We start from the raw sequence: 18,421 nt of genomic DNA, 5'->3' as shown, positions 1-18,421 counted from the left end.
ACCAGCGCTGCAGCAGACGCTGCAACTTTGAAATCGGGGTGGAGTCGATATTCTCACCATGTGCTCAGGATACAGTGGAGCAGATATGTGACATTATGAAGCAGATGGATCAACGGAACTGCACCACCTTCATGCACGTCTAGAACAGGAAACTGCAGAAACTTGGCGTCACCAACATCTTCAGTTTTTAAACTAGTACCATCACTCGGGAATCCATTATCAAGTAGCATGACTGAACACATCAACCAGTCGAAATCGAGTTTTCCAGCTGATGACTTAATTTTTTGCCCCACGACCAAATTGCAATCCATTGGTCTCCTGACAGATGAATTCAACCGATGAATGAGGCTTTGGGAATTCTTCCACAAGCTACAAGACGTTAGCAGCGAGCACAATGTGATGCAAACCCAGCGGAAGCAATATATTCGACAGAGAGGTGCACAATGCAGCGACTAAAAAAGTAAGTGTCGAGTTTCCCACCTCTGGAACATTGCTGTCCTTGGCTTGTTATCGACGTACAAGCTGTCAGCAGGTATAGCAATGCCAAATTCATGAGCTGAAACTCACAAGATGTCACCTCAGCACAAGATCAAACGCAGATCGTCATCAAACACTGCATAATCCATTGTCGCACAGAATGGAATGGACTACTGCAAACAAGCATACTGACAAAAAACAACCAAAAACACAAAAGAGAACAATATGCTGATGCGGCCAAATAACACAACCGTCAACTCAACAGACTGATTTCTGGCATGTGATCCATACCTTCAGATTATCCTATGCACCCGCATCTTGTGTAATTGTCGGATTGAAAACTTCAATACATTCCGAAGATACACAAACAAACATACCTGAATAGCCAGTCAGGTCAGGGAATGGAATCTGTGATGTGAAACGCTGTGGCTGTGTCGAAGGCAGCCTGAAAACGAATGCACAAGGAACCCTCAGTTTCGAACACAAAACTAAATTCGTCTTAGAGAAACTCAGCATTTCTCCATCAGTCGACGCAGGAACAGTCCACGTCACGGTGCACTGTTTGAAATTCTGCAACAACATCCCCCAGCACGACGGCAAAACTGCAACAGCCTCACCACTCAACGCCAACAACTGCCAATTTCCACATTCCACATTCCATTCCCGAACTCATTTGCTCCATCCTCCAATATGAATTCTTCACTTTCGACAACCACTCCTTCATCGAGACAGATTGAAGAGCAATCGTGATAAACATTGCACCCTAATGCAACAACATTTCAAAAATTAAGTGATAAAAAAGATTTATTTCTTGCACTGGACCTCCAACCACAGATAGAATACATTGACGACATTTTCGTCCTGTGTTCTCATGGTGAAAAATCACTGAAACGGTTTTACAGTGTTATCAACGAATTTCATCGACAATCTGAGGAGAGATGACAACACAAATGTCGAAGCAGCGGAGGTAGATAGCAAAAGCAAGACAGTTTAAAATGAGCAAGGGGAGGTCACTGTGTCATCCAATTGGGTATCAATGTATAACTGCTCCAAGGATAACGAGACAGGAGAACACCAAGATATATCAACGAATTCTGACTATATGCGTCATGAGCTTTACATTTACAAGTTTCCACGAGTAGAAGAAAACAAACGTTTTTGGAACATTATGTTTGGAGCACGTTCGGAAAAGACGTTAAGAGGACATCAATTATTTCAAGCATGGGGTAATATTTCCTCACTATTGGAGCAATTGACAGCGGACACATTTTCTGCTTGTTCAATTCGTGGAGATGATTCATCAGATTGGGCGACTGATACACTTTTTTTCCCGCCCTATTTTCATTGGAAAGATTGTTATTATGTACACATATCCTGGATATCTTTCAAGTATTGCTGCACAAAGACGCGGAATCTCTATGTTCGGAAATGAACTGAAACTTACTGAGCGTTTATCCTTCCTCAGAAACAGTCAAAACATCCCGCATTGTCGTTGCGGGAAATGCAATAAAGGCATTTCCACACACGATGCACGTCTGAGTAACACCTGCTGTTTTGTCCTGGGTTTCCTGTTACTGACATCCAGCAAACTCGCTAAGTATTTCCTTCCTTGTCGGCATGATGTTTTTATCCCAGTTCTAATACTTCTAACTTCGTGAATTTTCGTTGATGTCACATTTGGACAATGCTTCCTTAATATCAATAACACTCAGTTTCCTTTGGATTTGTGCTTCAAAATTTCTGTGCAATTTTGTGCTGAGCTTGTGACAAGCTCTTGCCCATTTGGCGCTGCTGAAACGCAAATGCAGCATTTCAAATGAAACTGGTTTTCATTGCTTAGCATGCTTCAACACAGTCGACCACGTCGTCCAAAATGTTGATGATTTTTTAGAATTGGCGACAGGCCAAAAGGCATAGAGAAGGAGCAATAGATCATTTTTGATGCGCTTAAACGTCAGCAGTGCAGTATGACAATGATCAGTGCTTGTTCTGTTGTGGTGCACATTCAGAATTATTGATTTGAAGGCAGAGATTATTTTATCATTTCCATGTTTGCTTCCAGTCGAAACCATTCAGGTGATCTGGACTGGAGTGAATGATGTACCAGGCGAGGTAGAAACAAATTAGAATCACTGAAATGTTGGAAGCTGAGGGACACCCTGCCAGAAAACAAAACTGTTTTAGGGCCATGGACATAGTTAGCAAATGCAGTTTTTCCCAATAACCGAAATGTCAAATCCTCGGGGGCATAGTTCTAAGTTGAGAAAAGGAACATTTGAAAGCGGTAATTCATTGTAATAGAGGCAGGAGTAGAGAATTTGTCCAAACGAGCTTGCCACAACACTCATTAAGATCATGGTTCATCTATCCTTTGTCTCAACTCCGAGCATTATCCCCATAATGCCTACCATGCAAAAACCTATCCAACTATGTCTTGAATATATTTAATTGAGCTGACTCTCCTGCTTCCTTCGACCGACAAAAAAATAAATGCAGATGCTGGAATCCAAAGCAGTAAGGCAGGAGGCTGGTAGAACATAGCAAATCGGCAGCATGAGGAGTGGAGAAAAGTGCTGAAGAAGCATTACATCCGAAAAGTTGACTTCTCCACTTCCGGATGCGGTCTTGTTTACTGTGTTGTTCCAGCCACCTGCCTATCTACTGCTTCCAGGACTCGAGAAATTCATAGGATCACTACTCTTTGTGGAATAAAAGAGATTTAGCTGGCCTAAATCTACTCCCCCCATGTTGAAACCATGTCACGGAGCCCGGGTCTCAATCACAATCAGAAACAAATTACCTGCCTCTCTCTCATCTATCCCTGCCAAAATTGCGTCTGTTTCTGGAAGACACGCTCTCATTGTTCGAAATTTTAGTGAAAAAGTCACAGGCGGCTCAACTTCTCCTCATACGTCAATGCTCTCGTCGGTGGAATCAATCTGGTGAGCCTCCTCTGCACCACTTCCAAAGCCAGTGCATCTTTCCTAAAGTATGGAAGTCAGAATTTACAGAATATTCCAGGCGTGGCATCAGAAGTATCCCCTTTAATTGGACGAGAACCTCTCTGTTATTAAATTCAATCCCTCGTGCAAGGAAACCAGATATTTAGTTTGCCTTCCAGATTAACTGTTGCCCCTGCAAAATCAACTTGCAGCGATTCGTATACCAGAACTATTCAGTCCGACTGCACAACAGCATGCTGCAAACTTCACTATTAAACAGTACTCTGATCGACAATTTTTAGTTCCGAAGTGGATAACTTCATATTTACCAACATGGTACACCATCAACTAAAACCTTGCACACTCGCTTATCTATCGAAACCTCTCTGCAGACCCTCCACATGCTCTTCAAAGTTTGGCTTTCGACTCAATCTATTGTCATCAGCAATCTCGTCCTTCTTTTCGAAATCATTTACATGAATCGTCAAAATGTGTGGGCACAACATCGATTCGTATGGTACCTCACTCATAACTGATCTTCAATCAGCAAAACAACCACGTACCCCTCCTGTGTTTTCTCTTTTTTAACCAGTCCCCTATCCTTACTAGTACATTCTCCAGAACTCCATATCCACCAAACTACGTTTTTTGATTTACACAGAAGGGTTCAACTGGCCTGACACTCTCGAATCTCTGATGTGATAGAAAAAGATACGATAGTAACATCTAATACACATTTAAACAGAAGAATGTACAGCCAGAAAATAGAGGAGTATGGACCATGCTCGGACAGGCAGGATTAATTTCAAACGGTGTCGTGTTTGGCAGAGGCATGATGGGCGAAGGTTCTCTTCTTGCATTGTGCTGTTCTATGCTCTATGTGCGAAGTAACTGCATTGATATTATTGTTGCATTTTTTGCAGTGCTTTTACAGCACCACACTCTTTGACTCTGGTCTGCAGACTTCACACTCTCCACAATGAAAGGAATGTTAGTGACAAAAATTGTTGACAAGAAATATTCAGTTTTGCTGTGCAGTAGGATCCGATCTGATCACAAAATGGAAGTTAGACACAGCAATTTGAGCTCACCAAGTTAATGGCTCCAAAATCAGATGGTGCCCAAAGATTGTAGTTGGACTATGGCCAGTAAATGGAATTACAATGTCTAATTAATATACTGTTCCACGTTTGGAAGACTGTATTGAGAAATTAAACGCGTATCTTCCGTTGAACGTTGGATTTACTCAGAGGATACAGATGAGTACTTCTATTTTAAAAGAATAAAGGACAGTTCTGCTTTCGTGGTACAGAATAGACTGTACCAATTTGAAGCAATACCATTTTTTTATCAATTGTCAGCCACATTACAAAGACTCATCAGTATCGTCATTTCTGGATTACTTAATTGCGTGGTATATACTGACGGTGATTTTTAGTCACACATGGAAGTAAGATTTGGAGCATCTTTCATAAGACTTGATGCATTGTGATAAATCTGACTGAGAATAACATTTTAAAAGCCCAAACCATATTCCTCGTCCATGATTTTTTGTCATGGACAAATTCGCAAATGGGATGTGAAAATGAAAATCTATTTTGAGTTTACGATACTATCGATGAAGAGGTAAATTCCTGGTGTTGAGTGATTTTCTTCACTGGATGTTTATACCAAATTTTAACAGTGTGGTTGATCCACTGACTGTGCTCTTGAAGAGGGGCGGAAACTTTCATTGGTTTGAGAATTGTGAGAAGGCATGAGACAGCCTAAAAGCTGCCTTATGTATCTCTGCAATGACATTCAAAATGATTAATGATGTAAGTGATGCTGATGTCGTTGATACAACCTTGAAAGTAGAAGTAGAGAAAATAGAAAGAACGGTTGGCATTGTTTTCAGAAAATTGAATAATTAGCCTCAGAAATATTCCAAACTGAAGAAGAGGTCTTCCGTTTGGTTTTGGCATTGCATAATTTAAACATATTTGTTGGTAATAATGTGTCTGAGACATGTGTATTTTCTGATCACAAGGACTGAAAGTATTTGGAGAAAACGTAAGTGTGAAAATTCTCTACTGTTTGAACGGAACTTATTGTTACAGCGATTCAATGTTAAATTTGTACATGTATCAGGATGGGACAATATAGCTGATATCAAAGATGGAGGCGTTTGGTACTGGGTAAAAGAGGGTTGAAAAGATTGTAGGAGTGAATGTTTGCATACTTAGAGTCAAATAAAGTCATTGTTATCTATTAATGTTCATTTTTATTCAATGGGGCATGCAACGACATTATGGAGTTAAGAATTAAGTTTTCTTTTTAATTAAGAAAGCTTCACAAAAGGGTGCAAACAATCTGCTTAAATCCAAGCGAGTAAATAACTTGGGAGGCTTGGGGCACTTATATTCTAACAATAAACGGAGCCTGATTCCTTGAGGCAAATACAGACAAAGCCAGGTATTTGTACATCCTGATGTCTTGAAGCAGGATACGGAAGCAAGTGTTTCTTACTGTGTTACAGGAAAACATTAGGGCTCTCTTCCCGCCCACTCAAATTGCCTGCAAGATTATCTGCTTTCGTGAATTTGACTTTGCCAAACGTGTTCTGATGGGATGTTACGATATTGGAACAGTTAATCAACAGTCGGTCATATATCAATTATCCTGTTAAGGGTGTTGTACTTGTACACGTACAAACACTGTTTTAACTGAGATCTGTTGGAAAATAAATTCAATATTAATTGTCTGATCAAATTAAATCTTTATTGAGAAATAAACACTCAAACCTATATGGTTAATGGCTGCGCGTGAGGTTAGACATGAGTCATTTGCGGTCTTCCAAGTCCAAATCATTTTGAATAGAAGCAATTGTTTTATCCCGTTATGCCTCTATCTTTTGTTCAGAAGTATTGCTGAATAATCACGACGCTGTTAATTTTCCCACTTTCCAAATGGACTCCACATTTTCTTTAAATAATCCTAGGCTGAGCAATTCACTGAAGTGATAATGTTGGAGGACGCTGAGACGAGTGATCATAATTGCTTTATCTTCGTGGAAGGAGATGGCCTGGTTGCATTATTACGAGATAATATTTTCAGCGATGTACTGAAATAATATTTCACTTTTTCATCAGTAATTTTAACGTGGACAAAGAAATGGTATCGAACGAGCCAGGCAAATAAATTTTCATGTCTTGAAAACAGTTCAATTTACAGATGAGGACGTTCTGGATAGGTTACATTAAACATGACAGTTAATAAATTCCGAGGCACTGATCAGCTGTATGCCATAACATTCTGCGTAGATATGCAAGACGTTGAGGGGTCCTGGCATAGAAAGATGTACCATTTACAGCTATACGTGAGAGGCCTGAAATGTTCAAGGTGTCCAATCCAGTGATTATCAAAAAGAAGATCGACAGGTGACCGATCTGAAAATGCCAGCGTGGTTAAATTGCTGACTTTATTTTTAAAATGGCTGTAAAGAACATCCTGGAGACGATGGATCACTGAGATTGACATCAGTGGTGGGCAATTTGTTGTTGGGGTTTCTGAGAGATGTATTTGCATGCAATTGGGTTTGTAAAGACTGTTCAGGTGCAGTTAGCCTGAGTTTGTTCGCTGGAAATTATGTCGCACAAGGTTGTTGGAACTTCTTTTTGAGGACAGAAACAAAACGATTCTTGAGGACAGAGTGGTAGCCGTTGACCACATTCGTTTGAGTGCAACCTTTGACAGGGGTATGCAATGATAAACTGATTCCTAAAATTGGATCACATGGGCTTCAGGGAGAGGTTGCCAATTTGTGTAAAAAGTGGCGAGGTTGTAGAGGACAAATGGTCGTGTGGAGTGTTGTTTTTCGGACTGGAGGCCTCTGATTGGCGATTAACAGGGGGATAGGTATTTTGATAATTATTCATGTCAATGATTTGGATGAAAACTTAGAAAACATCGTTAACAAATTTGCAGTTTACAGCAAATTGTTGGTATTCTTAACAGTGAGGAAGGCTATCAAAGATACAAAGAGACCTTGAACATTGGCCTCATGAATGAGCCAACAGTGGATCAACGCGTGGTTTTGCGTTTTTGTAATACAAACAAGGGGAACACATATATAGTTGCTGTTCAAGTTACGACACGGGGTTAAACTCATTTGTTCATGAAAACAGCAACACAGAAAAGTTGCAACCCTTGCTGTAATCTTTTAAAATTCGAGAAGCAAAGAACTATCCACGTTTTAATCATTTAACGTAAAACATGACAATTTTATTCTTGAAGTCAAATAGAGAATATTAAAACGAACATCTATTTCCAAGTCCTTTCTCTTACATTGATTTTGTACCTCCCTGTCTGCAATCCTACTCCAATCAAAAAACACTTGATAAAGATTTACAAAAAAACAACATATGTTTAAAAAATAATCAGCTTTATCGATTCCCCTGTGTAGTTATTGCTCCGTAGATTCTCCCCAGCTCAGTTCCGATGTTCTCCTGTTCAAACTCAGAATAGTATTGCTGAAAGCTCTTCGACAAGCAAGCTCGATTTGTTGGTCCTTTGGCTGTTCTGTCTCCAGTCTTCAAAATATCCGGATTTATGCCCCCCAAAAATCGGAACGGATCATTGGTTTCAATATTATCAAAATAGCAAATGTACATTTGTTTGGATTTTGGTTTCTTGGTGCACACTTTCAACGGATAGATTGCATTTGAATTTGACTTTCTTTCATGGCATCTCAGCTGTATATACTTGTTTCAACAAACTGTTCCATTCTTACTTTTTCAGGTCTCTGTGCCTGGACAGAACTTGCCTGGTTTTCAATTGTTTAAAACGCCGGGTTGTCAATTCTCTAACATGTACAGTCCCTCTACATATTCTTCACACTTTCTGCCATCCACTCTTCCTCCCAACATTCTCTCTTGCCATTGAGACTCTCACTGTCCCTCCCCAATTTTCTATTTCCCACCCCTTCTCTCTTTCTCTTAATTCTCTCTGTGTCACGCTCCCTCGCTCGCACCCTCTCACTCTCCATCTAATCCTCTCTTTCTCTCACTCTATCCCGCCCTTCCCTCCATCCCATCTTCTCTCTCTCTGCATTCTCTCTCTGAACATGTCTCTGTCCTCGTCCCTTTCTCTCTGCCGTCCCACTCTCTTTCCTCTCTCTCTCTGTCACCTCTCTCTTTCTCCAGCTCTGCCTCCTCGTCACAGTCTCTCTCCCGAACACTCTGCCTCCTCAACTCTCTCTACCCTCACTCACTCACTCTCCCCCACGGTCTCTCTCCTCCCACTGTCTCTCCCTCTATTTCTCCCCTCCCGTTCTTTTTCCCACTGTCTCCCCTAAACTGCCTCATGCCCCACTGTTTTCTCTCACTCACTGCTTCTCCCCTCTTCCCCACTACACACACCACACCCTCTCCCCTTTCTCCCTGTCTCTGTCTCTTGCCTCCTCTCTCTCCTACTCGTTCTCTCCCCTTTCTCCTCTCACTGCGTTTCTCTTTCTCCCCGACTCTCGCGCTCCCCTCTGTGTCCCCATTCTGTCTCATCTAGCCCACACTCTCTTTCCCACTATCTGTCCTTTAACACGTCACTATCTCACTTTCCCTCTACACCTCTATCTCTTCCTCTCCCTATGGCTCGCATTCTCCAATCTCCCTTCCTCTCTCTGTCGCTCTCCCTCTCTCTGTGTGCTTACCTGCATCCCACCGCTCTGCTCCTCTGACTCTTTCTCCATCCCTCTCCAAATCCCTCTCTCCCTGATATCTATCCCCATTTCCTCTCTCTCTCCCCAACAACTCTCACTACTCCACCCTCCTTCTCTCTCCCCATTGTCGCAAATCTTCCATCTCACTCCCCTTCCACTCCCACTGTCTACTTCCGCTCCTCACTCGCCCTCTCTTTCCAAATTCTCTCTCTCTCCCACTCCCAAAACAATCTCCCTCTCCTCTACGCTCTTTCTCCACCCCTCCGATTCTTTCCCCAATCCCACTGTATCCCCTTCTTCCACCTCTCACTCACTCTATCACACAACTGTCGCTCAGTCTCCCGACTCTCTCTCCTCTTCCGCTCTCCCTCCATCTCCATGTGACTCCCACTCTCTTGTATCCATTCTTTTACTTCCTGCCCCTCCGATCATATCCCCCTCCACCTTCCTCCCTCTCTTCTCTCCCTTGTCTCCCTGCTCACTCTCTTCCTCTGTGACCCTCAGTCTCTCTCTTTCTCCCTCCGTCTCCCTGCAATCCGTTTCGCAAATGTCCCACTCTCTCCCTCCATCCACATCGCTACCCTCTATCTACGTCTTTCTCTCTCCACTTACAACCCCCTCTCGCACCACATCTTTCTCCACATCTTCCACGTTCTCTCCCCGTACTTTCACTCTCTACCCCCTTCTGCTCTCTCACCTCCCTCTTCCTCTCGCCCACATCACTCTCGCTTTCTTCCCAACTCTCTCTTCCCTCCCTCTCATTGGTGCCTTCCTGTCTCGGTCTCTTTCCCAAATTTGTTGTCTAAGCCTCCCTCTCTCTCCCACCGTCTCCTTCTTCCGTCTCTCTTCCCCTCTGTCTCTCATTCAGTCTGTTACTACCACGTCACACTCTTAATCTTTCCAGCCCCAACCACTCTCTCTCCCCCATCTCTCTCATCCTCTATCCTCCCTCCATCTCTCCAGCTCCCCGCTGTCTGTCTCCGATCACTCTCCCTTCCCTTCTGTCTCTTTTCTCGCAACACTCTCTGTTTGCCTTCCATCGCCTCTCACCCTATTCTCCTCCCACCCTCTCTCTATCTCGCCCCTCTGACTCTGTCTCATGCCAACTCCTACTCTTGCTCTGCCCCACTCTCTCCATCTCCCGTGACCCTCTCTCCCTCACTCACTCCTGTTTATCTCCCTCTGCTTCACTCTCCCTCACTGCCCCGTCTCTCATTTGCCCATTCACTCACTCTCTCTCTCCCCTCCGTCCCTCTCACCCACGACTGCACTGTCCCCTCATCCATCTCTCTCTGGCTGCCTACTCGCACTCTCCCCAATCTCTCTTTCCCCCTCTCGCTTCCTCTCCCACTTTCTCTCTCTGTCACCCTTCCTGCCACTCCCGCACGATCTCTTTCTCCATGTCCTCCCACTTTATGTCTCTCCCCCTCCTAGTCTCTCACTCCCTTCAACTGTTCAAACTGCTCGTTTTTTATCAACCAAAATATCAGATCATCTCACTAGTTTGATGCTGCCTCAACTGTTTATTTAAATTCATTTGGCTTTTGGTACTTTGGAGAACAATTAAACTGTTTTGACAAATTCGAATGTATTGTGCCCTCCTCAGCTCAGCTGGTTGTTTCACATGCAAATGTATGTTTCTATCATTTTCCAGCAGACTCTGAGTTTGTTAAGTCCTTGTCAGATTTCTCACTCTCTTAAATGTACAGCACACGCCCACACCTTCATCACACATCAAATAATCACGGAACCTGACATGTTTTAATTCAGTCACATGTAATTTAATCAGACCCAATCATATCGGTGACGTCGCAGAATCGAAGGAAAAAAGTAACTTTCTTTTTTTCCTTGTTTGCACTTTAAAGATAAACTTAAGACGAATGTCTGACAGCAGGAAATGAATAATAAATTTAATGAACTTTTCTGATTTGATCGACTGTCCCGAGGAAGTAAAAGGAGACAATTAGGTTCGATGATTTTTGAGATAATATACAGTTAGGCATAAAAGCCAAAATAAATGTAGTGTGGAGGTTATTTGGTTATTGGGAGGGCTGAAACGCCTTCACATGTTTTCATGTTATTACTTCAAATCCAGTTAATTATGTTTTTTGTGAAAGGTCAGAATTGCGACAATTCCAGGTGAAATTCAAAATGTCATAGTTTGGACTTGCAACTTTGGACACGCCAAGTCATTGCGTTTTAGAATACCTAATCAGACGTTTAGGAACTCAGATTAAAATGACATACTTCTAGAATGTCTGTCAAAGTTTCTCCCGTTTAAAGTCAGTGCAATTGATTTTGAAACAATCTTTTTAGTCTCCTGAGTTGCTAAGTTAAACGTATTCAATAGCAAAAGTGACGAAGTAATTGCTAACTATGCATGGCTTACATTTGGTGTGATAGATGTGATGACTGATTACAACTTTACAGAAGGCTTTGTGCTACATCCACATACACGGGAATAAATCGCTTATATCTTCAACTCGAGCTGCTGAATGTCGACTCACTTATTTACTATTGTCTACTCAGCCTTTCAGTTATGATACAATCTGTGAGAATGTGTCGTAGTTCAGGGGATGAGCTGACTACTAAACTTAGATTTCATTCAAGAACGAATCTTTGTCTCTTACCCTAAATACAAGGAGGTTGGAATTGACAGGAATTTCAACTCGTTCAATAAACGGGCTGCACAATAACGAAGGATAAAGCGCTTTTGATTTATAAGCCAATATTTGAATGCTATGAATTTTTAATCTCTCATTTTGTCATGTGAGACAGGTGAAACACCAATACATAACAGTCAGGCCTATGTTCCTGTGCTAGTCTATTTTAAATTTTGAGCACTGAAGGAAAAAAAACTTCACACTGATGATACCTTCATCAAAACTCTCAACATTGATATTCCTAAATTGAGCAACGAATTGCGAAGTTGCACTGTATAAACATGCAATATTCAATTTTTCTATTGTTTTGGCTCTGCAGTATCGACTAGATATTACGCTTCGGTGATAGTAATGTACAAAAACCCTTAGTACATAACGTATAAAACACAAACCCCTGATCTGTATTGAAGATTGCTCAGATTTAGCATACTTGGGGTTTGACAAATGTGGATGGTATTTAGTGAGCTGCAATCACTAAATAAGCAATGATGGCCTCATGTGGTTAGTGTCATTCTATCATAATTGAGAAAAAGGAGAATTTGCAGTTGAAAATTCAAGGTTGAATGTTTTTAGTCGAAATAGTGTGGAAGTGAAAAAGGAGGTTGCACAATTCTGATGAGGATATTTATTGGAGCAAAAAAGAACAATAGTGTTATGGAAGTTTCCTCAATTGCTACTAACTTGGTAATATTAAAGAAAAAGATATGAGATTGTCGTGAATGCCCTATTGAACCGTATTTATGCTAACAAAATAGAAGAACTAATATGTAGACAAATTTGAGGCAGGTGTAACTGTGAAATGTTCTTCAGAGTCGAACATTTCAAGCTTGCAACTTTAACTGCGCCGCCATAGTGAGGAGAACTTATAGAGATGAGAATTTTCAAATTGTGACTTTCTTCCTTCGTGGTCCTGACCCTTGCGTTTACTTCCTCTTTCACTGCGTTTGCTCGATTTGTGTTTCCTCTGATGTAGTACCTACCAAACTCCTCTGTTCCTCATACTTCTTATGTTGGTTTCAAAACTTTCAGTTTGCTTTCACTATCCGGCTCCTCTTCAACATGCATGATCAGTGCCACTTACACGTACATTCCCCATAATGATGAGTTTTGAGCTATCAACTTTTTTTCTGGAAATAAGGCCTGAAACATACTCCTCCTCTAGCACAGAAGCTAAGGCATGGACTGACGCTGTTCGGCATACAGTGAATGTTCATTCACAAACAAACATGCATCAACTGAAGAAAGAGAGACAAGATGCATCCACACAGGCAGAACAACACGTCTGTCCACACACACATACATACACAAACTGGTGGATCATCCTCGATGGGCTAATTGGTCACTTGGATTGCTATGCCTTGTGAGTTTATAGGATAAAGTGAGTCTCCAGAGGAGTTTAAAGGTGGGAGGAATATACTCGAGGGAAATCAGGAGGGCAAAAGGAATATGAAATGGCTTTGGAAAATAGAATTAAGAAGAATCATAAATGATTCTCCAAATACGTTCATGACAATAGAGTAACAAGAAACACAATAGGTGCCCTTAAAGGTCAACAAAACCGTCAGCGGAAGAGCAGAAGGTGTGAGAGATAATATGTGAGTATTTAGTGTTGGTTTCTGCTGGAGAAGTAATTGGAAGCTTGAGGATTTGTGGAAATAAATAAAGATACCTTGCAAAGTGTTTCTTTTACAAAGAAGGACGTGCTGGATGACTTAAACACACAAAGGTAGATATGTCCCTCGGAGCTGCTCAAGATTATCTTGAGGAACTTTATGGAAAGTGATTGCTGGGCTTCTTGATGAGATATTTGTATTATCAATAGCCAGAGGTGAGGTGCCGGAAGCCTGCTGCCATTATTTTAGAAATGTGGTAAGGAAAGGTGAGGGAATAATGGACCAGTGAGCCTCACGTGAGTATGAGTGATTTTTGGAAGGGATTCTGATGGACAGAAAGGCAAGGAATGATTAGGAATAATCAACGTGGTGCTGTGCATGGAATTTATGTCTTCCCAACTTGATTGACTTTCTTGAAGAAGTGAGAAAGAATATTTGTAAAGGCAGAGCTGCCGACATTGTCAATGCAGACTTCAGAAAGACTTTCAATTGTGTTCCACATAACAGACCAGTTAGTAAGGTTGACAACATGAAATATAGGATAAATTAACCATTTGGATTGGCTTGAAGGCAGAAAACATATGGTAGTGGTGAAGGTTTGCTTTTTGGACTGGGAGACTGTGAGGAGCAGTGTGCTGCAAACATGGGTGCTGAATGCTCATCTATTTTTGTCATTATCATAACTGATTAGGATGTGATCATAGGGGTTTTGATTTCCAGGTGACACTAAAACCGGAGGTGCAGTGGACAGCAAAGATTACTTCAGAGTACAATGGGACTTCGATGAATTGAACTAATGGGCCAGGGAGTGTCAGATAGCGTCTAATTCAGATAAGTGTGCGGCTTGCAAAGGCAAATTAAAGCAGGCCTTATATATTTTAAGATCATGTCCTCGGGAGTGTTGCTGAACAAAGAGAAGTTGAGATGCAGGTTCACTGTTCCTAGAAAATGGAGTCACAGGTACATACGAAGGCATTTAATATGCTTGCCATCACTGGTCAGTGCACTGAGTTTCGGAATTGTGATATCAAGTTGCAGCTGTACAGGGCATTGTTTCAGCGACTTCCTGAATTCTGCTTTCTCTTCTGGTCTCTGTGCGAGAGGAAAGATGTTGTAAAATTTGGAAGAGTTCAAAAAAGTTTTTCAAAGATGTTGCCAGAGTTGAAGGATTGGAGCTACAGTGAGAGGCTGAATAAGCTGGGACTGTATTTTTTCCCCTGGGGCATCGATAACTGAGGGGTGACCTTATTAAAATTTATAAAACCATGACGGGCGTGGATCAGCTGAAGGGGCAGTGTCTATTTCCCGGGATGTTGTATTTCAAAACGGCAGTGCAAATGTTGAAGTGGGAATAGGTTTTAAAATGATCTGAGGGGCAATGTTTTAAAACTGAGGTGGTATGTATATGGAATGAGCTCCCAGAGGAAATGGTGAAGATGTACAGTTAGGCATCTGGTTGATTTCATGATTAGGAATGGTTTTAAGGGGTATGCACCAAATGAAGGCAAATAGGGCTGCATTAATTAAGGATATCGAATTGACACGGACGAGTTGAACCAAAGCGTCTGTTCATATGCTGTATATTTCAGTTACCCCACGAAATTAAAACTATGATGGGTTGGTCTTTTCTGGAGAGGTAGCAGAAGGTCAGTTAATCGTCCTTGGAGCTGAGAAAGTCAAGCAGTGATCTCGTCCCGGTGCAGTTTTGTTTCCAGAGGATTTAATTTGAGAAACTAACTTTGTCACCATTTTTACAAACCATTTTCTGGTAATTGAGAAATAATGCAGGGTGACATTGTGAAGATATTTTTACTTAGTAGGTCCTGACCAACTGAAACAGTCAATGGCAGCTGGACACAGATTCAACAGTTATTCTCAAAAGAGTTTTGGAATTTAACTTTCTAAGGAAACATTTGGAGGGGTATCGGCAAACAGTTGGAATAAATTTGCAGCATCTGTATGATAATTATGGAGAGGGATAGGTGCAGATGGTGTGGGCAAGTATTTAATTGTTGAATTACAATGCTAGTAGGCAGGATCTGGGGCGGCTCAACAAGGAACAGATGATCTCAGGGAAATGCACAACAGAAATTTGGAAGTTGTTTCAGAAGAACTCGTTGATCGTGCTGAAGAGGTCTGCGCCACAGAGGGAAGGAAGGGGTTTTGGGGGGAAGGAACTTTGGGTGACAAGGAGTATAGAACATCGAGGCAGGAGGAAGAAGGAAGCTTCCTACAGTTTGAGAAGGCAAGGATTAGACAGGATTATACTGAGCAACAATGTAGCCAGGAAGGAACTGAAGAATAGAATTAGGAGAGCTAAAAGAGCCATAAAAGAGCTTTAGAGATTGGGATAAAGGAAAAACTAAACATTTCACACCGATGTGAGGAACAACAAGATTGCCGGAATGAGGGGAGTGGGGGGGGGGGGGGGGGGGAGGGGGGAGGCGATTAGAGATAATGGAGGGAACTTGTGCCTACAGTCGGAGGAGGTAGGGGAAGTTCTTAATAAATACTTTGCTTCAATATTCACTGGTGAGAGGGACTTTTGGTGCGTGATGTAAGCGTGATCCAGGCTTAAATGCTCGAAATGGTTGATGTTAAGAAGGACAATGTCAAGATAATATTGGAGAGAAAAGAAGGATAGACATGTCCACTGGGCCAGACTGAATATAGGCAGGGTTTCCACAGCAAGTGAGGGAATTACAGAGCAGTCAGTTTTGCATCTGTAGTGTGAAAATTCTGAAGAGTTCTCTGCGAGACATGATTTATGATTAATTGGAAAATCATCGCTTGATTTGAAATCGTCAGCGTGGCTTTGTGAGGGGCAGGTCTAACCGCACAAGCCTAATTGAAGAATTTGAGATTGTGACAAAACATATTGATGAAGACAGAACAGTTGATGTGATATACATGGATTCCAGCAAGGCGTTTGATAAGATTCCCGATGGTGAGCTTATTCAGAAATAAAGGAGGCATGGGATATCTGGCTGTCTGAATTGGTTGGCTCATAGAAAATATTCAGCCTGGAGCTCCATGACTAGTGATATTACGCAGGGTTCTGTTCCGGAACTCTGCTTCTTGTGACCTCTGTAAATGACCTGGATGAGGAAATAGAAGTGTGGCTTAGTAAGTTTGCCAATGACATGACGGTGGGGGAGAAATGGTGAATTTGGAGGGTTGTTGTTGGTTGCAATGGAACATTGACAGGATGCAGACCAGACTGAGAAGGGGCAGGTGAAATTCAGCCTTGGAAAATATGAAGTGACTCAATTTGGATCTTAGAATGAGAGCACAGAATATAGGGTGAGGCAGTGTGGCCGAACAGAGAGATCTTTGTGTGCACTTCCATAGATCCCTCAAATTTGTCACCCAAGTTGATACAGTTGTTTAAATGGGTTTCATTAGCAGGCTGATTGAGTTCAATGGCCACGAAGGTACGCTGCAGCTCTATCGTGACCTGGTAAGACCACACTTGTAATATTGTGTTCAGTTTTGGTCGCCTCATTCCCTCATTAGTGGAAAGATGCAGAAGCTTCAGAGGATATTTATCACGATGCAGCCGAGACAGGAGGACATATAGTCTGAAAAGGTTTCAGGGAACTAAGGCTTTTCTCACTGGAGTGAAGACGTTTGGGAGGTGCATTGATAGAGATATGATGAAAGGCATAATTAGGGAGAACAGTCAGAGTCCTATTTTCCTGCAGGAGAAATGATTATGAAAGGGACATAATTTTAAGGTGTTGAAGGGCGGTATAGGGAAGCTATCAGAGTTAGGTCCTTTACACAGAGAGTGGAGAACGAGGAACGCACTGCCAGCGGTGGTAGTCGGGTCAGATACATTAGCAGTATTTAAGTAACTCTTGCATAGACATATAGATGACAGTGTAAAGAAGGGTGTGTACTTAGTTTGATATTAGCATACGAAAAAGGTCGGTATTATGCCTGTACTATGCTGTTCTATCTCCAGTAGGAGAGATTACAGCCCCAATAGGTTGATTAGACACCAGACCCTGGGCTCTCTGATACTGCCCCATGCACTGTGAACGATGAAGCTCATGACAGAGCGGAGAGAGGGAGGACACCACCACTCGAGTCACAATGGGGCCCGGCTGATTGGTAACATCTCCAGGGCAATAAGATGAAGGTCGCTGCGGTCCTCCAGCCAATGGGAGTGAATGAGTGCCGAGGCCAGCAGGACCATACGCGATCATGTATTGCAGGCACAGTGTCACCGTAAAGGGGCACTCAGTGAGTGTGATGGCAGCGAGAGAGACAGCAGAGACACGGAGAGACATGGAGTTGGTGTGAACTGGGAAGATTTATAAATACACAGTGTAGGTTGCTCGAAACTTCCAGTAAATTAAAAGTAGAAGACTTAGGGAGGCTGTAAATCTGAACCAAACAGAAAAGCTTTTGGTAAACATCAGCAGGTTTTTTTTTAGATTAGATTACTTACAGTGTGGAAACAGGCCCTTCGGCCCAACAAGTCCACACTGATCCGCCGAAGCGCAACCCACCCATACCTCTACATTTACTCCTTACCTAACACTACGGGCAATTTAGCATGGACAATTCACCTAACCCGCACATCATTGGACTGTGGGAGGAAACCGGAGCACCCGGAGGAAACCCACGCAGACACGGGGAGAACGTGCAACACACAGTCAGTCGCCTGAGTCGGGAACTGAACCCGGGTCTCAGGCGCGGTAAGACACTGTGCCACCGTGCCGCCCACAGGTCTCGTAGCATCTGCGAGAGCAGTCAAAGTTTACGTTTTGGGATTAATGATGATTGAACAATACTGGTAATTTTTACTGCAAAGCAATTCATGATGTCAAAAAATGACATTTTGTACAGAACTTGAAAAGAGAGAAGCGAACACAATATCAGTGGTTGAAAATGTAATGAGTAGTTCAGTGCGATCAATACTGAGGAAAGACAAGGCAGGTCTCATGGACAAGGTCACTGGAGTCAGGGATGTAGGTACAGCTGTCAGAGCAGATGAGGACACAAGTGTCTTCTTTCTTTGCC

Source organism: Hemiscyllium ocellatum, unplaced genomic scaffold (assembly GCF_020745735.1).
Source record: "Hemiscyllium ocellatum isolate sHemOce1 unplaced genomic scaffold, sHemOce1.pat.X.cur. R17, whole genome shotgun sequence".
Lineage (NCBI taxonomy): Eukaryota > Metazoa > Chordata > Chondrichthyes > Orectolobiformes > Hemiscylliidae > Hemiscyllium > Hemiscyllium ocellatum.
This window is presented reverse-complemented; position numbering follows the sequence as displayed.